The sequence below is a fragment of the Canis lupus genome, chromosome 14, assembly GCF_011100685.1.
Source record: "Canis lupus familiaris isolate Mischka breed German Shepherd chromosome 14, alternate assembly UU_Cfam_GSD_1.0, whole genome shotgun sequence".
In the NCBI taxonomy this organism is placed as follows: domain Eukaryota; kingdom Metazoa; phylum Chordata; class Mammalia; order Carnivora; family Canidae; genus Canis; species Canis lupus.
The window spans coordinates 50,722,780-50,745,817 of record NC_049235.1 but is presented as its reverse complement, the minus strand read 5'-3'; the positions used below and the strand labels follow the sequence as shown (position 1 = coordinate 50,745,817).

General features: G+C 36.0%; 1 protein-coding gene and 1 long non-coding RNA gene across 6 annotated transcripts in view; both read left to right on the top strand.

Annotated features, from left to right (window-relative positions):
• The window catches only part of IMMP2L (inner mitochondrial membrane peptidase subunit 2), an 848,583-nt gene that overhangs the window by 707,847 nt on the left and 117,698 nt on the right, over window positions 1–23,038 (top strand). The gene's annotated exons all lie outside the window — the stretch shown is intronic.
• On the top strand, window positions 12,686–17,736 carry LOC119874513. The gene is made up of 3 exons (XR_005369728.1): window positions 12,686–13,006; window positions 15,642–15,721; window positions 17,542–17,736. It is a non-coding gene; the product is annotated as an uncharacterized LOC119874513 (long non-coding RNA).

Sequence of the window (23,038 nt, the reverse complement as noted above, 5' to 3'; positions counted from 1 at the left end):
TTTTGGCGTCCCCATCGTAGGGCTCAGTCTCTGGCTCATAGTAGATCTAAATGATTGATGAATGAATGTATATTATAATCTGAGAGGGCAAAGCAAGGACCAGTGTGACATTTTAGTACAAACAACTTTGCAACAGCACTGCCAACTGGTAGAAAGATATTCTAAGCTGCACCATCCTCAAGAGACCAGAACTCGAGGTAAGAATGCGTGGGTTTGAATTTTGGCTTTGCTGTTTACCGTTTGAGTAGATGACCTAATGTATGTACCTCAGTTTCCTTGTCTTTTGAAGTGGAAGTGATAGAGGTAGCAATTTTTAGCTATGGTCGGTAGAACCCTGGGGATCCCTAACATACTTCTAAGAAGTCTGGGAAGTCAAAACTATTTTTATAAGAACACTAAGACCTTATTTGCCTTTGTAACTGAGTTTCACTGGTAGTGCAAGAGCAATGGTAGGGAAGCTCTTGTTGCCTCTGCACAAGTAAAGATACCAAGTTTAACCAATAGTAATTATTTTCTCTTCATCATACACTGTCAGAAAAACAAAAGCCTGTCATTTAGTTTAAGAATTTCCTTGATGAAGGAGTAAAATTACTAATTGTAAGTTTCAACCTTTAGATACAGTGTGATATATTTTGTGTGATGAAATGGGAAATATGTATAAATCCATTTTGCTACATTTTGAAGTACAGTTGTGGCCTTAAAGTACTAGTGTTGTTGAGTTGCCAGCTGAACTAGCCACTGCTTCTAGTAATGCTATTTTTAACTTGGAAGAGTCGCTAACACATTATAATTATTCAGACTTTGGTATTTGACCGATATCTTCTCAAAAGTTAATGAAATGAACTTATCACTTCAAGGAAAATAACTAATATTTGTTGTCAATTATAGAATTAAGCTTTTTTGCAATGTTGCAAATGTTGGAAAACTTGTATCTTGTACCATGAGCTTGAGAACTTCTCAGTACTTAGACTTTTCTGAAAAATGGGTGGTGATATAAATGGGATTTTAGAATATTGTATCATAAGATAATATTTGGAAGATCTTCATAGTTTAAGACTGGTGTTTGACCAGTACATGAGTTTACAAAGTCCTGCACAGGTAAAGATCCCTTCAAAGTACAAGATGGATATGTCTCAACTAATAAATTTTAATGCAAGAGTTATTACATTAAGAGTTTTGATAAAGTTTCAGATTTTACATTGCAATGATTTTTAGAAATTACTACTGTCAAATTTTGGTGTAGTATCAAAGAAGAGTATCTGCAAATAGGTGAAAGGGCTATTAAAGTGCACTGCCCTTTTCCAACTATATATTTGCTGTGTGAGGTCACTTTTATTTGTATACTTCAAGCAAAACATCCTACAACAGATTGAAAGCTGGAGCAGATAGGAAAATCCAGGGGTCTTCTGTTGAGGCTGATATTAAAGCCAACCTGCAGAAAAATGTAAAACAAAGCTATTTTCACTAATTTTTTTGTTGGCTTTGACTAGGTTACTTAATCTATGAACCTTAGTTGAAAGTTCAGATTATGGTTACTGATCATAAAAATGATTATAATGGTTATAATTTTCATTTTAGATAAATGCTTAATTTCTCTAATTTCAAATATGTTAAATACCAGGAGGTAAAACTCATGTAATAAAAACAGAGTTCTTTCATTATTAAGAGTAGGCAGGGGTCCTAAGATGATGTGGGGCAAATGGGCATTCTCTTAAGCTTGTGGTGAGTGTAAATTTGTATTAACTCTTTGGAAACAATTTGGCAATACCTATCAAAACTTCACATGGTCACCGAATCAGCAATGTAATACAATGTTGTTTGTAACAGCCAAACAAGGAAATAGGGGGAATGCCTGGGGTGGCCCAGTGGGTTAAGCATCTGACTCAGGTCATGATCTCAGGGTCATGAGATTGAGCCCCATATTGAACTCTGATCTATGCATGAAACCTGGGTGAGATGCTTTCTCTCCCTCTGCCTCTACCCCTGCCCTCCTGTTCTTAAAAAAAAAAAAAAAAAAAAAAACACATAATAATAGAGGCAGGTTAAATAGGCTACCTATACAGTAAGGTAGCTATATGTTGCAGACATTAAAAATAGGTATTAAAATGCATATTTATGTGGAACTTATGAAAATATTTTCAAGGTAGTAAAGTATGACAGTATTTTTAAAGATCCAGAGAATTATTTTTAATAAGATTACATTATGTATATAATTGGCATATTTCTCTTTATAGAGCTAAATGGCCATAAACCAGGATCCAGAGTTGTATTGGAGAAACAGTAATGAGAGACTGAGGAACGGGATAGTTGAGGGGCATTTGCTTTTTGCTTCATTCCTTTCCACACTGTTTTATTATTCTTTATCACATGTGCTTTCTTCTTTAAAAAATTGAGGTGATGATACTTGTTGAGATAATGCTAAGTCTCATGACTTATATGCTAAGTATCAGCTGGACAAGTGAATTACTGCTTCATGTATTTGTATGATGCCATCAGCAGAGCATTCTCTAAGAAATTACTAAATACTGGCTTGACAGAAGTGTCCGAGACAAGAGTTCAGCCTGAATACATCTGACTTCTAGGGTTGAATTCTGATGCTCTCTGATCTTCATATTTGTGAAAGAACAGCCATAGTATTTCAAGAATGGAAGATGTATACCAAATGTCTTCCACCAAAAGGTTCTCTCTGAGCCACTTTAAAAATCTTCATAATTCTTTTCATCCATTAATTTTCACAGCATTCACTTTTTCCCTTCAATTTTGCGCTCCAAGTTGGAGGGGTTCCTGGGATAGAGACTATTACACACTTTGTTTGGTGCTCTGCAGTGGCTAGGAGCTCTCTGTCCTTTATAATATATGACAATTTAATATGCTTGTTTCATAATAGTTAATTTCAATAAAGGAGAATTTATTTCATAGGATGCCTCTGTTCTTAGGATAAGCTTATCTTTAAGATAAGTTTCGGCTAAAAAACAAAGAACACATTTGCCTTCTTAAAGACATTTCAGATTTTATTGTATTCCTTAAAAATCACTTAGTGATTGCCAATACTGCTTTTTGAAGGGTCAAAATATGGTTGCACAAATGTATACAGACTATATGAAAAAATATTTTTATAAGACATTATTAGGTTATTGTGTGAAAAAAAAAACAGGTGGACCTTTCTGGAAGAACAGAAATTAATAATTTATCCTACGCATCTTATTGAAAGGAAAAGGCCGATTTGAATAATGTTGGGAGATAAAGCATACCAGTATTATTCTTTATTTCTTATATTAATGAATTAGGATACAAAAAACTCAATAAAAATTACATTAAAAACTCATAAACATTGCTCAAATCTTCTTTCCCTATTAGTCATATTCATGAAGCGACCATTTCTATTTAAATGGTAGTTAATAACAGTGGGATTTTGGTGAGCCAAACAATACATGGGCTCATTCATTTACTTACCAGACATTTGTTGCACGCCAGACCATGTACCAGATCCTACAGCCTCAGTGTTGAATAAGATCGGTTTATTGCATTTTTAAGAGTTCAGTGGCCAGTAGAACAGACAGATACAAGTATGTAAGAAAGTACTATGGTAAAATAGGAAGAGTATGGGGTTTTGAGATCAATAAATTTAAAACTTTCATCACTTTTGAATTAATCTTCTAACCTCTTCCTTGCTTCAAGGATTTCATCTGTAAAATGGGGATGATACTTTCAGCCCATGGGCTTTTTTGTGGATTAAACAAAACCTATTCAATGAACAAAGTCTAGATCTAAATCTCACAAAAGAAATGTACTTATTACCCTTAACCTACAACATGAAAGGTACTATAATATAGGCATTGACAAGAAAGTAAAGAGTCATGAATTCGAAGATGGGGACAGGTAAGGAGAAATTTCTTAGAGGAGGGAGTATGTAGGATAAGGAGGGAGGTGTTCATAACAAAGGGAAGAGTTCCAAGCAGAGAACTTTTCATGCACAAAGGCATGGAACTTGTGCTAAACTATAAGGAACAGTGGATCTTTGTGGAAGTTGTAGCCTAAATATGGAAGAGTTGAAATGATGTGGGTAAGTTAATGGTCCTTAATCACAGAGGACATTTTATATCCTACAAATGATTTATTTCTATAGGAATGACATAAATAGATTTGAGCAGTATTTTGAAGGTAGATTTTTATGGAATTGATTGACAATGTGAGATTGTGGGAGAAAAGAGCTTTATAGATTTTTGATTAAGGAAGTAAGTATTGGTAACATTAATCAGAAGAAGGAATTTAGGAGGTGTAGGTTTGCAACAAAATAATAACCTTTATTTCATTTTGTTAAATATGGTTGGTCAAGACCTTAGGGGAGAGACCTAGGTTGGAGAAAAGGTTCAAGAATGCTAAACATTTAGACAAGAGTAGAAGTCAGGCATCCCAAGTTTCTAACCTGGCTATGTTGTCCATTGGCTTCATGACTAGCAAGTTCTACCTTATTCTGTGAGAGCTTAAAAGCAACTTAACTTTGTAATTAGGAAGTCTCCTCAATGTCTGGGTCTTAATTCTAAAATTTTTCAAATGAAATTCAAATTAAAAAAAACTATTCAATATTCTTCACAAGTTTAAGGATCACATTTTTTGATGATTCAAATCCCTTTAAAATGTTGCACATACAAGCAGAGAATGACAAAAATAGCAATTAAAGATTTAGATTCAGGTCAGCAGCAATGGAATGATTAGTAAATTTATTGATTAAAAGTGCAATTTATAGTTCCATTATAGACATGATCATTTTTCATAAAGTAGCATGACACTTAGGAGTGTGAGCTCAGAGTCAAACTGCCTGGATTTGGATACCAACCACTTACTTACCTCTTGGACTTTAGGCCAAATGTTTAACCTCTATTCTAAACTGAAAATAGAGTTTCTACCACATAGGTTGTTGTGAAAATTAAATGAGTATATATAGAGTATAGAGGACAGTGGCCAACAAGTAATTAAGTCCTCATGTGTAAGAGCTATTTTTACTATCCTCATCAGATGATGATGGCATCATCCTCCCTTGTTGTCATCAACTGGCAGGATGTTAATGCAGTGAGGGCAGGCAGTGGTGGGGCCAGGGGGTGGGGAGGTAGTGTCGGAGATAATTATGTCTGTGGTAGAGATGAGGAAAGGGAAGCTCAGAATAATTAAGATATTTTCCAACATGTACACCTAGCAAAAGACAGGACTGAAGCTCAACTACTGTTCAGCTCAGTGCACTTCTTGCCACCGTTCGTTAAAGTAGAACCTTGTGCCTTCATGAGTAGGTTAAAAGAAAATATAATTGTAGTCAGTAATATGTAGGTCTCATGCACAATGGAGTTGGAAACCTTATTCTTTGAATTTTCCAATGGTCAGAAGTTCCTTGTTTATGGATGTTACTTCAAGTTGAACATGAACTATTATGGGGCCATGTATGTGTGAGTATCAGATAATATTGAGAAAAAATATATATACACACACACATGCCAATAATATTTAATAGTTACTCAGTAGTAGTTTCAGACTTCCCAGCATTCAATGGGAAACAAAACACCAAGATAACCAGAGACATTTTCTTGATATAACTTTGATCTTATTAATTTTTCTGATTTGTTAATAAGTTAAATTCCTACATAAAGAAGATATTTTCTTGTTTTCTGAGTTTACAAACTTAAAATAATAGACCTGAGGCTAAAGTTATTGAACTTGCACATATGCACACAAAACACTGATAGCATCAAGGAATATTATTTAATAATACTTGAGCTTCATATAAAATATTTTCACCTGCAGAGCCCAGAGCATTTCATAAATATAGATGCTGTTAATCAAAGACTTGAATAAATAGATGGATTTTGCATTGTACCCTGAAGATAAGTAGATTTGGATTCTTATTGAATTTGTGTAGTCTACTTTAGGAGTTAGGTAGAAGTGATAAAAATGAGCACAGACTTTTATCATCTGCCCATAATAAGTGGTGCCAAATAAAACCTTTGAGAGTGTTACCAGACAATAGCTGAATTGTCAGACCTTAAATATGAGAAACCAAGATAAAGGTGACAAATAAAACAAAATGAACAATAAGGCAAATACTAATTATAATGGTATAGAGAAATTAAAACATAGAGTTGATCTTAACACATGTTTATACAGCCTTAATTTAAGCACATTATGAAAATGAATAATTATCACTTTGCTTGGAAGATACGTTTTATAATTGGACTTTCTTCCTCTTTTTCATTTTGTGTTACTCATTTTTTCCATTCTGAGTTTGTTTAGCTCTAAAATTCATGTTTTTTTTTTTTCAGTGGGACATCTTACTTTGTAAAAATAATTAAGACCTACCTTCTAAAAAAAATCATACTGTGCAGTTTTAAGAAGTTCACAGGTGACTAGAAAGATTCTTTTTGATGGCTGAGTAATATTCCTGTGTGTGTGTGTGTGTGTGTGTGTGTGTGTGTGTATACACACATCCTCTTTATCCATTTATCAATTGATAGACTTGGGGGCTCTTTCCATAATTTGGCTATTGTTCATAATGACGCTATAGACATCAGGGTGCAGGTGCCTCTTCAGATCAATATTTTTGTATCCTTTGGGTAAATACCTAGTAGTGCAATTACAACAATGTGGATGGAGCTAGAGAGTATTATGCCAAGTGAAAAAGTCAGTCAGAGAAAGACAAATACCATATGATTCCACTCATATGTGGAATTTAAGAAACAAAACAAATGAATTTAGGGGGGTGAAAAAGAGAGAGGCAAACCAGATCCTCAACAATAGAGGACAAACTGAGGGATACTAGAGGCGATGGGAGCAAGGGGATGGGTTAAATGGGTGATGGGTATTAGGAAAGGATTTATGATGAACATTGGGTGTTGTATGTAAGTGATGAATGACTAAATTCCACAACTGAAACTCATAGTACACTGTTCACTAACTGGAATTTAAATAAAAACTTGGGGGGAAAAGTTCATAGTGAATATCTAGCAATCTCATGCTACTGTGGGCATATTCTTGTTGCTGTGTGATCTTGGCACCTTGGGTTTGCTCAAGTGGATAAAAAGGTGAGTGAAAGCAACCCTTCATCAACATACGTACAGAGTCCCTGTTCTTACCTCTACTACATTTTTTTTTACCAGCCCTCCCGGATTTCCAACTCTGTGCCTTAATGGGTCCACTTCTGCGTGTCAGCCAGAACATGTACCTCACATTTTCATGTAGAGGAATGTCCAGCTCACACACTGATTGTCTTGGCTTGAAGGCCTTTCTCATCCCTATCATAGCCTCATTTCCTGAAGCCTTCATAACCTCTCCAAACACACAGAAAGCTGCTTCTCTTCTCTTTGCCTCTCTCTCCTGTTTTCCATCAGGGTCCCCACACAAATCTCCATTTTTATCCTGAACCCTGTGTGGACTTTTCCAGTCCACACTGATTGATGATCTGCTACTAGAGCACTCTCTTTTGGCACCTCACAGTTGAGCAATTATTGTTCAGTTGGTTTTATGAGGCTTGCTATTGTCTCAATTATATTTTAAGCTTCTAAAGGAAAAGGACCATGTGTTTCATTTCTGTAACCTGCATAGTACCCAGCACAGTGAGGAGAAAATAGATTAAACGTCATCATAAATGTCTGTTAGCAAGTTAAGTACTGTGACTGCACCGTGCTTTTAAAAGTCCATTTTGTATTTACAATACTTGTTCATAGTGAGATTCAACTTTTTCTGAGCCATCAATCATTAGCAATTTATATAAAATTACTTCTAATTGTATACAGCTCTATGCATGACACCATTTTTGGTGAAAAAGAAATCAAATTGTCTTGTTAAATGTAGAACATATTAACAGCCAAAACACTTAATTCATTTGTAATGGTATTTTTAGACCTAAGCCCTACCTGTTTTAATCCTTTGTCTATTATTCATATACTCTGATAATGGGTTGTTGCTGCTGTTTTCTATATAAAACTGTTTTACTTTGTTTATTCAAGGTTCTAGACGTTTCAGTCTTGGGAGTAAGTTAAGCGCAGATATTGTTGTTCAGTCTTTGTTTAATCATGACTTCTGTGCCAAAATATGCAAAACTGATCAAAATTAAAAATTCAAGTGGGCCCTGCTTAATGACTTTGCTATCAACTGAAATGGGAATTGCTGATATAAAAACATTCTACCCCATTTCTGTGACATAGAAAAAAAACAGGAATGGCATGTGGAAGGGTGCTTGACTCTTCATCTAGAGCGGTCTTGAAAAGAAAAAAGTGGAATTGAAATGTAGCAATTTCCTGGCTAATTTCATAAGCAGAGGGGGCCCAGTCCTGCCAATCAAAGCAAGAGTGCCCTTTGCTTCATTGGGAATTAAGGTCTTTAGTTAAAATATTTTTTTAAGCTTTTGAGGATAGATTATGTTCTAAATTAAGTACAGAAAATATTTTTCTGTCTAGTAGTTAGTTTAGATGAAAATGTTTTATCTGCAGAAACAGCATGGTAAAATGACTTTCCTTTGGGTGTAATTTTAAAGTGTTCCTTTTTTTAAATCTTAAACTCAGATAAAGTACTAAAAATGTATTTTAATAAATATTAAAATAGCCAAGGGCAGTATCTATATGGAAATGAAGAAATCTTGAGTATTTACCTAGAATTTTTGATCTTTCTATGTGGAATTAAAACCTTGGCTTGCTTATGTCAGATTTACAATTAACTACAGTCAAACATCCTTCTCCCATTCCCTCTGGTAGCTCCACTTTGATTAAAAAATGTTTTACCTTGATGTTTTTAAATAATCCAAAATCTACAATTAGGAATCATCATATTCAGCACAGACCTGAAGTAATTCTGCATTTTTCCTCCTGAAATGACCCAATCAAAAAGGAAAAGTAGTTTGACCTCATTTTTTGCTCAAATGACAAAAGTTTCATTTAGAATGGGAACTAGTTATTGAATATCAAGATGCAAAAATAAGATGATTTAGAAAGTTAGAAAAACCCTTCAGATACCCCTTTGCACTCAATATCCTTTGATTTTTATGATAACTTTTTCGCAATGTATGTAATCCTGATAAGAAAGCATAGCCTTAAAATAAAGGGGAAAACACTTTAACTGTAGAGTGATTTCTCATAACCCTTACTCCATTCTGGCAGCTTTTGGTCTACTAGGGTGATTTATTAAGCAAACCAGCTGGAGAAAAAAACAAAAAACAAAAAACACAATACCATTTGAAAATGCCAGTTATGTGGGTGTAGATATATCATGATATAATAAAAATAGACTTGGCATTTGCCTGACTTGCCTTTTTAAGAAGGGACAATGTGTAAGGAAGTACAATTTATATATAGAATTTTAGGTAAGAATGGAAGAAAAACCAAATGGAGCCATTGTAATCTCCTTTTCATCCTGTGTCCTATTCTTTGCAAGAAAGATCTCCTCTTCATGGAATACTGTTACCAATGAACATACATGATTTTTGAAATGAGTTTTTTCTTCTTTAGGCTCTTTCTGTCACTTCCTTCCTTCATTTCCTTCTCTTCTCCCCTCCTTTCCCTCACTCACAGTTCACTGTACAGATATACTGAATGGAATGTATTGGCTAGGCGAAGCATATGGCACATGTGCCAGTCATATACTACAGAATAAAACAGATGTGGTTACTGTCCCTAAGGAACTAAAATTCTAATAAAATAGGCTTTAAGCCAATCATTACAGTCGATTAAATTTTCAAAACTAGGGAGGGTTAGGGATACCAATTTTCAGTAATTACTCTGTATACAATAGAATGAGTGTACATTAAAAAAATTGTGTCTGTGGAATATTGAGTAAATAAGGTTCCAGACCTAAGAAATTGACACTTTAGGACCTACTAGTCACTAGGGTTCACATATGGGCATTTCCTGTGAGCTGGACAGTTGGATAACCTGTGGAGTTTTGGGCTTTCAGAAGCTCAGTTATGAGCCCATCAGTGGTCCTAGAGCTCTGTGTTCACTTACTTACAATTTCCCTGGATGCTGCCTTCATTCCTACCCCCCACCCCCCTTCTCCCTCTCCTGTGAGTCCACTGAAATCATCATTGCAAACTTCCACTCCCAACTCAGAAGTCCTAGCTCAGGTCCAGGGCTAACCTCAACTTGGTTTTACTAGAACCAACGAATGATCATTGTCCCCCCTGCTAATAAAGAAAACCTCCTGAGACTAGATCCTATCCTTCCAGATGAGAATCTGAGGAAGATAGCAAATGAGATTTGGTTCCGATTACATTCTTTTATTTATTTATTTATTTTTGAGTTGTCCTGAGTTTCTGTTCTCATTTTCCTCAACACCACCTTCTTCACAGGACTCTGTCCCTCCAGCAACAGCTCCCTCTAAGTCGGTGGCATTCCTGCGGTGGCAAATAGTGATACAGGGTGTGTTCCAGAAATGAGATGATTGCTTCGAGCCAGTATTTTTCTCCTTTAATAGATCACTGTGGGATAGAATATCCTGCTGGTTATTTGATAGATTGTTTTCTATATATGGTAAAATATTATGCAGTAATTAAGCGAATGAAAGTACCTCTGGGGCAGCCTGGGTGGCTCAGCAGTTTAGCACAGCCTTCAGCCCAGGGTGTGATCCTGGAGACCCAGGATCGAGTCCTACATCAGGCTCCCAGCATGGAGCCTGCTTCTCCCTCTGCCTGTGTCTCTGCCTCTCTCTCTCTCTGTGTCTCTCGTGAATAAATAAAATCTTAAAAAAAAAAAAAGTACCTATGTTCCCCTTAAATGGAAAGATGTGAATAATCTAAGTGTAAAAGAAAGAAGTAAATTAGTATCATACAGTCTTTCACTCTAATTAGAAGCTATACATGTAGGGGTATTTGTGCAAGCATTGGTGTATATAAATGTCTATATACGTGTGTGCATATGTGTATATATAGGCTTACATGTGACAGAAAAATAAGTCTGGAAGGAATCATACCAAATTGGTATCAGTGATTATCCTTACATAAGAGAAATAGAGGCAGAAGTAGCAGCAAAGCTCTCAACATTACTTGATAAATGGTTTGGGTTATTGGTGTATCTGAGCCAATCTCTGTGGTCAGATGGTTAACTTATTGTTCATGGGGGGCCTCACCCTAAAACCAGGAGGTAGTGTGAGGCCCACCCAAACCACACGTGTTAGCAGCTGGGAAAGGGTGGCTTTTCCCAAAGGAAGGGGTACTGAATGCTGGACAGTAAACAGAGCTGCTCTCCATGATAATATTGTCCCAGATTTCTTGATTTGTTTACAAGATTTGCGTACTACTCCAGTAATCAAGGTCACATATGGTAAATTATTTAAAAATAAATAAAACAACGAAATACATAGAATATTTTCAATTCTAAGTAAATTGTTACAGAAGTTGAACTACCATTTATGCCAGAATTCATAGGGATAAAACCAAACAGAAAGAAAATGTAAAGTTGTTTGTATACCCAGCCCTCACCTGTTCAGACACTTTGATGAATAAACCCCGTATGCTATTTCTAAATAAATTGCCACCCTCATTTGTTTATGAATATATTACCCTTTACCACATTGCTCATTAGACTAATGCTTGACATTAAGGTCTCAGAGTTGTGAATTTTAGGATTTTTTTCTGTGACCTCGTCTTTTATAGTCACTAAGCTTATTCTAGAATTGCAAAGTAAAAGTTTTTTCATTAAACCTTATGATGCTTTTGGATTCCATGTGGAAATTAAAGTATTTTGCAATATTGTAGGAATAGAGAAAATTGCTAAGAAGTAATAATGTTCCTTAAGAAAAAGGACTAACAAGCCAATAAAGAACTAATACATTTTACTGGTCTCATTACCTGACAAACAAGTTAGAAACATCCAAGCATATGGGAGAAACCCTCAGCCTCGGAAATGGGTCTGGGAGTCTTTGGTTCACCTGAAAACTCTGTCCCTTGTCACCCACCTCAGCCTCTTTTGCCCTCCTATGGAATGTACGGTGGTGTTCTGGGTTGCAGGCCTGACAGAGATGGAATTGGCTTCAGCTTTACCCATCACAGAACATTTTCAGAGAAACCTAAGCTTTTCATAATGAGTCATGGCACTCATGATTAAAGTTTGAGAGAGATTAATTGTATTATTACTTTGAAGAAGACCACATATTTGAGACCCAAGTAATTTCCCAGCAGCCTATAACGAATTCGAGTATCTTTCATCATGACTAATCCACTCTCAAGCTGAATTAGGCTGTAGGCTCTTTCTCCTTCAGCTTCGAGCTCTGCTACTGAGAAGCAGTAACCTTCTAGGGATATTTGAGGCCCATCGAAGCTCTCCTCATGGCCCAAGTCCTCACAAGCAGCTGTGTATCCTAGACTTCGACCTTCATACTCATGTCAAAAATTCAACATATCTTTTTCTTTGTAGGCTGTTTAGTAACTAACGAATATACAGAAAGGGCTCCCACGCTTCCCAGTTTATTAACATTTTTTTTTTTGGAGGGTGGTGGGGAGAAAAGATGGTTCCTATGGGAAACGCACCCTCTCAACTTTCAACCAGTTGCCTCCCCAGTGTGGCACAGCACAACTTCTCTGCCCGAAGGATCTCGATGGAATCTTTGTACTTGTTGGGCTGGAAATGATAACAGCAGCCATATGATAATCCTGTATGGTCCTTTCTAGCTGAACATTGGTAAGTGAATGAAATGCAGCCGCTGTAGTGTTTTACCAAGTTAAGTGAAAGGCAAGCAAGTGAGAAGAAAGAAATTAAGAGGCCTAAACAAGGGATGAGCAAACACACTCTGAGCTGAGAGTCGGGAAGGAGCTGGATGCTGGCAAGGCAGAGCGGCAAGGATGCCCGCTCCAGATGGCAGGCATTTAGGAGACGAGACGTCACGCCAGCGACCAACCACTTAGAGCTGGCGTTGGCTTGGTTTGTCTTTGCTTTTTTTTTTTTTTTTCCATAATGCAAGGCTATTGCTGTTTTGCAAAGTGTGTGAAAAGCTTATGGAACTCAAGTATGGGGAAGAGGAGAGCAGTGGAGAAGAGGTAGAGTGTTTCTTTTCTTTGAGGTTATTCTGGGTGTGATGCCATTGGCTAGCCGGGCTTCAGAACATATTTCGACTGAATTGTTGTGCTGTTTACAAGCTCAAGAACTATCTAAGTGATGAAGCACCTCGTTGCCCTGTTCGAGAAATGCAGTAATGGTTTATTTCGATTTTTGAAGGTCTTTATTTTAATACTTGATTTTTCTAGGAGGTTTGAGAACCCAGGAAGAAATTACTGTGTTTACCTAGTCCGTAAGTTTACATAGAGTGATACCATAATTTGGTTGGAAACTGCTTGCTGTTAATATGCATCTACCATAGTCTTCTAAATAGCTCTTTCTTATAAATGTAATATATGTTAGTTTTGGAAAATTCAGATAGCAGCTAAGCAAAAACAAGAAAAATTACGCATAAATAGTAGCCATAATCCTATTAGTTGAATCCATAATTTGAAACTAAAAGTGGTGATATTTTGGTCTTCTTTCTAGTTACATACGAAGTATTAGGTGTGTATGTCTATATGCATGACAGTGTTTTGTTATTGCTGCAACTCCAATGTCTAGAGGAGTGTCAAATCCCTATCTGTGTAACCAGATTTTTTTTAATATTAATATCTTAGTGTTCTTCATTGAACTTAATATACTTTTATTACCTTGAGGCTATTAAGAGGCCACACCCATTCATTGATATGATTTTGCTCTTTTCCTGTCTACAAACCAGTCTTCAATTTAATATTCTCTTCCTGCTAAAGTAGAATAAGTGAGTGTGAAGTTGAAATGGTAACTGAGCTTCACTGCACATTTTTATTTTGAGGGAAGGCAGTGTTAGGTTGCCACAGAAAGGAGGAAGAATGAAAGTAACAGATGTCTCCATGATTCCATGTAACTCCTTTAGGGAAAGGTGATTGCAGCTTTACTCATCTCAGCATATTTTCAGAAAAACCTAAACTTTTGATGATGTCGAGGATTATGAATCATGACACCCATAAATGAAGTTTCAGAGAGATTTAATTATATTGTTACTTTGAAGAGAACCACATAGAACCGTATTTAGGTACAAATTTAAAATCATTTCATTCAGTTTTCACATCTCTGTTTTTCTTTTAAACTATCTGGTAAACATCCAGAGATTCTGAATGCTTCTCTCTGATAGATGCAGAGAGCATTTAAGCTAACACTCAGCTGTTTGTTTATTATGTTTTCAAACTTTTCCCAGTTTCTGTTTAGTATTCAGTGAAATGGTGTAAAGAAAACCATCTGCACTGCAGCTGCAAAGGGATTACCTTTGGTTCTTCTTTTCAAAAAGAAGCCAAATGCCCCCTGTGCACAGCCCTGGACAGTTGCTTGGATCTTGCACCATATGTTTTATACAGTCGTCTTGGAGCTAAGTCAATTAATAGCTCAGAAGATACAATTAGCCTTTTAGTGACTGCATTCATTAATAAAGGGCTGCCTAAAATAAAGAAACTCTTGATTCCCTGCCCCTATTATAATTGCAGACTAAAGATTTGAAATGTTGGATGACAGCAAATGTACGAGATCATTAGCCCATGGCGGATGTTCCAATTTCTGTAGCCTACTGCCACCATGCCACCTTCCTAGGTGTGTGCTAGGATATTGGCACAAAATAAAAATGAAATTATTCTCAACAGAAGGTATCTAAATGGAATTTTACAGTCCTTAGCTTATCTTAAGACAGCTTATGTCTCTATCCAAATATGTATTTTAAGCGGACATTGAGTGAAGAGTATGTAGTGAAATGTAATTATTGTAAGAAAATCATTATTTTACAACTTCCTGTCCTTACCTTTAGCAATCTTTTTTTTTTTTAAGGTAAAATTAAAACTGTTTGAAAATATTTCAGCCAGCTCACTTGTAACTTTTTCTTAAGCAAGAACCTTTAGGCGGTGTGTAGCTCTAGAAAACCATTATAATCCTAACACACAGATATTAAGGCAATGCATAACATCAACTGGAGCAGAAGTTACCCTGATTTCTTCTGACCTATCAGGTTTGAAGGAAAGTCCAGAGTCAGTAAGTTAGCCGGGGGAGGGCGTCAGTTTTGTGAGGATGATAGGACTTCTATATGGAATTGATAATTTGTTGTTTACCTGGGAGGCTGACACTCTAAATAACTATAAAATTAATGAGGTGGTGTAAAAAAAAGAATGAATTTAAAGATTCCAAAATATTAAAGTTTAATCATTTTTAAAATTTGTGTGTGTGTGTGTGTGTGTATTTAAGTGATTATCTCAGATCCCTGTTTTGGGAATACCAGTTACTTTCACGTGAATCCTAAGTAATGTATTTCAAATTATCAAGTACTCCTTGGCATAAATTAGACTTTGTGTCTGAGTGACTAGGAAGAGGAAGGTGCCACTAACAAAGGGAAATCATTAGGAAGTGGTGGGGATGTTTGTTCCCTCTTTTTCTTTTGTTCACAATGGAGATGGAGTAAAAGAGTTTTCTATCCAAATGTTGGAAAGTTTAGATGCCCCTTTAAGGTTTTTTTTTTTTTTTTTTGTTTTTTTTTTTTGTTCACGGCCAAACAGAGAAATGTCTTTCTGGGTTGAAAATAAGGAAGAGGCTACTAAATTAGAGTTAGTTCCTTTTTTTTTTTTTTTTTTTTTTTATCAGTTTTAAAATGGAGCAGAACTCCAGGAGGACTAGAAGAATCTGCTCCAAGAATAAAGCTGCTCAGAAAAGGGAAAACCAGGGTAAGTGTCTTCAAGGATATTTAAAATGAGAGCATGTTATTGACTTTAATGTGCACGCAGAAACATTTTAAAACTAAGAGCCATAATAAGCCGATCAATAGTGACCAAGAAGTGATATGGAGATGGATACTGACTGCTTGATTATGGGAGCAATTCATCCTAAGAAAATATTTAACTTTTTTTAATGCTTTTTAGTTTCTCACATTCCCTTGTAAATTCTGGCAAGATTAAGATTTTCTCCTCTTTCACATCACCATTCTCTGAATATGCCAGAAAATGTGAGGGTTTTTTTTTTTTTTTAAAGCGTTTGAATTGGATCATATTTCTATATTGGGAAGTTAACCAGAAATTTGGCAGGCACAGATCTGAGCACAGAAATATCTTATTATCTTAATTGCTATTTTAGTGTGTAGTATCCCTTTAATTGGATATGTTTTTTGAGGCCAACCATTTCTTTTTTTTTTCTCCTAAGATTAAAAATTCTTCATGCTTAACATAGAATGAAGAGGATTATCTTCTAAAGCACACAGATAATAAGGACTGAGACATGGAATACTTTTGAAACTATGGATAAATCTTGTCTAGTAATAAAATAGGTTTAATAGTATCTTGGATCCATACATCTTTCCATAGTCCTGGTTCTATTTTATGACAGTTAATCATGTTAATCTGTTAATGTTTCCATGAGGTAAATGGATGAGAAATAACATGTGCACTGGATATAATGAAAAATTATGGTACAGTGAAGTCTAACGTGAGTCACCCAGACTGATGAACTTCAGAGCCAGAACATGAACCAACTCTCTTGAACACTAACATTTGAACTCCTTGCCTTGAAAATATACAAAAGGTTTGCACTGTTTTCCTAGTACACAGTTTTATGGATTAACCTATCCATCTTACTACTCCCTCAGTGATCAATAATAACCCTTCCTAGTAAAGGGTAGAGTCTTTTTCCTTAAAATGGAACAAAGATAACTGGTCCACTAATGGATTTATTGGATTAATGGTTTGCCTGCTTTAGCAACTGATCCAGCTGGAGTCGTTTACTGAAAGCTTGAAGACAGACTAGAGAATGTCAAAATAGTCTTTTTTTTTTTAATCTTTTTACCTGATATAAAATATGTGCTCTGCGTTTAGCATTAGACATATCTCTTTATTAATTTACGGATTTTAGTAAAGCTTCAAAATACCATGTCTAAACATAACAAGCCTGATTGTAATGGCCAATGTTATTCCATTGTTATAGGAGAACTCCCTGTGTTTATTCAGTTGTGATAAGATGCAATTTCATATTCTATATTTTTCTTAATAGCTCTAGGAATTTATATTTTTCCCTTGACACAATTGTTCATAAATCTTGAATTTAATCAGTAAGTTCAATAGCAAAAGTTAGGTTAATTAGATCATGGGATTTTTCTTTATGTAATAACAAAATACTTGATTATAGTTTATTTTGAGAAAGCTTAATGTATTTTAGGATACATGAAAATCTTTAGCTATTCTCTACTTGTCTACTCTGATCATTCAAATATTAGAGCACAAGAGAAGTCATTCATTCTATAATCTTACCTAGTGCCTATTACGTGCCAGGAATTTTTTCTGGGTTCTGTGGATTTATCTAATATGCTATTCATTACCCTCATGAAGCTTACCTTCAAATCTAGTACTGATTTGTACTACTGACCAAAGTTTACCAGATAGCATTCTGGTAAGTTTGGTCCTTGGAAATTTAAGTTTTCTGTTAAACTTTAAGTAATCTACATTATATCAGTAGTAGATGAAGTATTTACTGGGTGTCTTTGTTATTTATTCCGTAGGACTTCTGAATTGCTCTCCTATCTTTGAAAAGCAGATGGGGCTAACTTATCCTCTGTCCAAGAATAGGAGAAACACTTCAATGTGGTATCCATAATAATATTTACAAAAAAATTATTTCCAAGCTGTTCAGGAATATGAAGGACATCAGTGACCTCCTTTCCTTATTTAATTACGGATGCTGCCTTGTGACACAGTTGGCTATAAGTGTACAAGTCAGGGTAAAGGTAAAGCGGTTGAACAAAAATGGGAGAGGTTTATTTCTCAAATTTCCGTCCTAGACTGTCTGGGTTGCTTTTGCACATTTACACCATTTGGAGACCTAGATTCCTTATGTGCTTTACTTATGTCTTCTAAATTATACTCCTCAGCATAGTCAAAGCTAGATTCCTGACACTTCTGCATTCCAGCCCCTGGTGAAAATGGGTTGGGAAAGAAGTTCAAGGAAAGCTGGTTGTCTTTTATTTGAAGATAGCCAGAAATTGCATGCTTCATTTTGTTCACATTCTACTGACCCGGACTTACATGGCCATTCCACGCTGCAAGGAAGGCTAGGAGGTATTGCCTCTAGCTGAGCCATCATGTGCCCAGAAAGAACAGGAGAATGCATTTGGGGGTTAGGGTACCACAGGATTCAGTGTACATTTGAAACCAGAGTTCCAAGTACCCTGACTTCTGACTGGGTTTGGTCAATCCCATGAGTGATAGGTGAACTATTTATTAGTCATGAGACCTCAGACTGCATGAAGTTAGGTTTTGCTCCAGAAATGCAGACCAACCTGTAACAGAAGAGTTTAGGGTGATATGAACTTGTGCTATGAACATATTCAGGGTTCACAAGCTTCTTACTATGCAGAATTTTTTAATCCAAAAATAGTAACTGGAGTGAAAGGAGGATAGTATTTAAATATTAAATATCCAAAAAAAATTAAATATCCAATAGCATGATCATACTGAGTGTTTATCAATCCTTGATATTTGAGTTTATTGTATATAGATAATAAAGCTTCTTATTCATTATTTTTTAAGAGGGTTACATGTTTCAAAGCAGTAGATGTAGAACTTTGGGAAATGAGACTATTAAATATCCAATAGCATGATCATAGTGTGAGTGTTTATCAATCCTTGATATTTGAGTTTATTGTATATAGATAATAAAGCTTCTTATTCATTATTTTTTAAGAGCGTTTACATGTTTCAAAGCAGTAGATGTAGAACTTTGGGAAATGAGACTATTCTTTATTTACTCACTGGTTTACTTAACTCATTTTTCAATGTGTATCCTAAGCACCTGGAAATCTAGGTAAGCAAATTCCTGGATGGTCCTGTTCTCCAATCTCCTTAGAGATTATTTCACTAAGTCTTGTGTGATGTCAGGAATTTTGCATATCTAACAAGGCCTCAAGTGATGGACTATTGCTGGTTGCAGGTCCATGCATCAAGAACCACTGCATTGCACTGTTATGTAAATCTGACATCCATAATTCTCCAGATCCTCTTTCAAAAAGTGATTTGTCCCAGCTAGTGCAAGGATTACAAGTGGACAGCCCCTTTTAGGGATTGCTGTGGTGTCAGAGAGCTGTCTGGTCCAAGGTCACACCTGTCCCAGAATGGGCCACATACAATGACAGCCTGCAGCAGAAGCATAAAGACCCAACACCTGACACTCTTGCTCCATGGCCGTTTCTGCTGCAAAGCTCCCTGTGGAGTCAGGACTTCTCCCTGGGGCCCATTCTGCTTTCTCCTTTTTCCTGCCCAGGCGTTGATCCCAAGAGAACCTCTCTAAACCTTAACTTTGTTTCAGAGTCTGCCTTTCTAGAGATCTCACTCTTCAACAGTAATGATTCCACCCCTAGTACATCTCAGTGGCCATCAAACTGAGTCCCACCCTGCAGTTTGATATTCAAATCTGATCTCCACTGACCATTCCTGAACTCTGCAACTCCTGCCTCACCACTGCTTTCCTATCCCTTGTCTCCTGTCTGTCTGATCCTTATTAGCCCTACACAGCTCCTGCTATGGATTCCTGTCTCAGGGATTAAGTGCATTTTGTTCCCATCACCCAAAATGCCTCTGCAATGCTGTCCTTTCTTCTGTCCTCATCCTCTGTGTCCTTTTAATGCCCAGATTCAGACTCCCTTATTACAGGAAGTCATCTCTATAAAACCACTGTAGAGCTGATCTTGACATTCTCCTAGTAATTACATTTTTAATCTGTACTTGTGCATATTTCTGGAACATCATGTAGTATTGAGAAATGGACATTTTTAATGTTCATACCTATCCTTCTAGTAGACTGTGAACTCCCTGAGGGCAAGGAGCACACCTGTAGCTCTCTTTGAACAGAGAATTGGTCCAGAAGTAGGCACCACAGTGTTGGGCAGGGCTGAGGAATGTGCCTCTGTGCCTTGAAATTTCTCTCCTGGCCTTCTGTAGGTATCTTCACACTTCATTCTCTTTATAAGTTCCTCAGGGACCGGCTTTGTTTCCTGGCTTTATGTTCTCATGGTTCTGAGTGTTGTGGTTTGAAGAAAGCAGATGTTCCATAAATACTTAGTGAATAAAAAAACTTTGTATAGTTAGTGGTTTTTATGACCCATAACAAAGAACATGCTAATAATATATATCCTGAATAGAAGACCATGTCTTACAATTTTATTACACATTCCTTAGTATTTGAATACTTATAATATCCCAAGATAATGAGTTCTTTGTAACCTAAATATTTTACAGTGCATATATAAATAAAATTATGGAATAGTGCTATAGGATATTAATTTGAAGTAAACCACAGCATTCTACCTAACAATGTGGAAATGATATAAAAAGTAGCGGTGGCCACACACACAATGCAATTATACCACTGAGTTAACCTCAAGTCTTCCAATTTCATGAAAGTTTAGAAGATAATTATTAGTAACCCACTTTTAACTTTAATTCTAAATCCTACTTTGTATTTCTGCTAGGCTAGACCTAGGAGTCTTACTTAGATTCAAAATGGGCAAGATCATTGACTTGGAGTTCAAATTTGCTTTTACTCTGGGTCATTTCTGACAAAGAATATATATTGCAAGGTATATGCAGGGCTTCATGTGTTTCATAGAGACACACCTGAGGTTTTTGTGATTATGGCTGCCACATGGAATGTGAGATCTCTTTGCCAAGTCAGAGGAGCCTAAAACTATGGACTTGCTGCCTTCTCTCCCACCCAGCCTTTCAGCACCAGACAGAGCCATACAAAGCAGTAATTCTTCTGGTCAACAAGCCATGTCACTCAGCCTATTATCTGTCATCCAGAGCTCCAGGCCTTGACAGTCTTGTTGTGCCAGCCCTGGGAAATTATTCTTTGCCAATGCATGTGTACAGGGCCTAGGTATTTTTCATATATACCCATATTGGAACTGTTTTTGGACATCACTAGCTACTTCATTAATTTCAGAGGGTTTCAGCTGGAATTATTGAAGAGTAAAGTTGTCTTTACGTTCAACCATCCTATTCAGTTTCTACTTCTACTTTGACTTTTAAGTAGCATAAATAAACCATCTTGTAGCATCTATTGTAGCATTCTCTTAACCATCTTGTAGCATCTGATTAAAGAATATTGCTGTTTATGGTTTTGTTTGTTTTGGGAGGACAATCATTCAAGATGTCAACCAACTTAGTTCTCATGAGAACAACAACAAAAGTATAAGTCAAGCACATAGTTAGAAATCCAGTTTTGTGGACAAGGTCTACAAAGCATACATTTCTAACACAAGCCAAAGGATTCTTTTTTTTAAATTTTTTTAAATATTTATTTATTTATGATAGACATAGAGAAAGAGAGAGAGAGAGAGAGGCAGAGACACAGGCAGAGGGAGAAGCAGGCTCCATGCCAAGAGCCCGACGCGGGACTCGATCCCGGGACTCCAAGATCGCGCCCTGGGCCAAAGGCAGGCGCTAAACCACTGAGCCACACAGGGATCCCCCAAGCCAAAGGATTCTAACCTGTTACCATTCTTAAGAAAATGTACAGGTGTCCTTCGTACAATGAGTAAAAGTATAATACGGTTTTAAAGTATTGTGTCATGGAAAACTGGTTATGAGAAAAAATGAGTTACATAAATATGTTTTCATTCCAACAAGCATATAAACGCTGGGCAGAACCCATCTTTTCATTCATTCTTTTCATAACATCTCATGGAGTTGGCAGGTATGCACATAGTTGGAAATACTTTATAATTTCCAACAGGAGACCCTTTATTGCAGGAGATACTTTACAAATTTTTGTTGATTTGGCATTTTCGATGCTTAATATGTATTTGCATGTTTTCTGGTTTGGTTCTCCATCTGCCTAGTTGGTCATTCAGAAATTCCCTACAGATCTGTGGTAAACACTAAAAAATCAGCTACACATCATTAAATCAAATGTACTTGCTATTCAGTTGTGGGTGGGAGGGAGCTTGATAACTTGCTTTATATAATGTCCTATTTGTTTTCAAACCGCTTTAAGTATTCATCCCTCAGACTTCTTGCTTGCTATTTCCCCGCATTTCCTAATGATCTCTTTTAGTTAAGTGCTTTGTGGAATATACAACCATAACAAATTAGAAACTTGGAAGTGATAAGAAAATAGGGATTAGAATAAAAGCAATCAGATTTTTCTTTCAAGTGCATGAATACTGTTTGAACAGATAGGATTTTACAATAAAGAAATGATTAATATTTTAAACATGCATTTAATATTTTAGCAGACCTTTAAGGTCAATTTTGTGCTAAAAAAATTTATAGCATGACTTCAGGGAACTTCTATGAAAATGAATTTCAAATCCCATCCTTATTGTCATGGGATGATTTGCAATGGATTTGTACTGGTGTACAGCTAAGCTAGTTGTTAAGACTCTTAGGTGAACTGAAACAAAGCTTCAACCAGTGGAATTGGTAACTTCTGCAAAACTGTTAATATTGCCATCTCCTTGGCCTGTGGTGCTTGACTTTGCTTCTAGATGCCGCTACTGAATATTTTCTGTCTTTGGTTTGGAGAAATAAAATGATTGTTGGTAAGGAAGAATGGTAAATTGTAATCTTTGATCTTCTAGAAATTATATATTCTAGTTCCTTGAGTAAATGTGAGTAATGTTCCTTGAGTTCCTTGAGTAAATTTCTAACATAGTTAGAAATCCAGTTTTAGTAAGTTCTAGTAAGTTCCTCTTTACTAAATCTAGTAAGTTCCTCTTTACTAAATCTAGTAAGTTCCTCTTTACTAAAGTATTTGAGAAATTATATAGATAATCAAAATGGTGGATAATTCATCCTTTACATGAACTGTTTCCAAAAACAAGTTTAAAGATCTAAAAACAGAGATAATTTTTAATCTTTATAGAAATAGAAATCTTAAAATCTAAATTGGTCTTACAATATCTTCAATAAATTAGATTTAAAAATATGATCAAAGCAAGTTGTCCACATAGTTTTTATTAAATTATCTCCAAGTTTCCTTCTGACTTGTTTTTAGTGTGA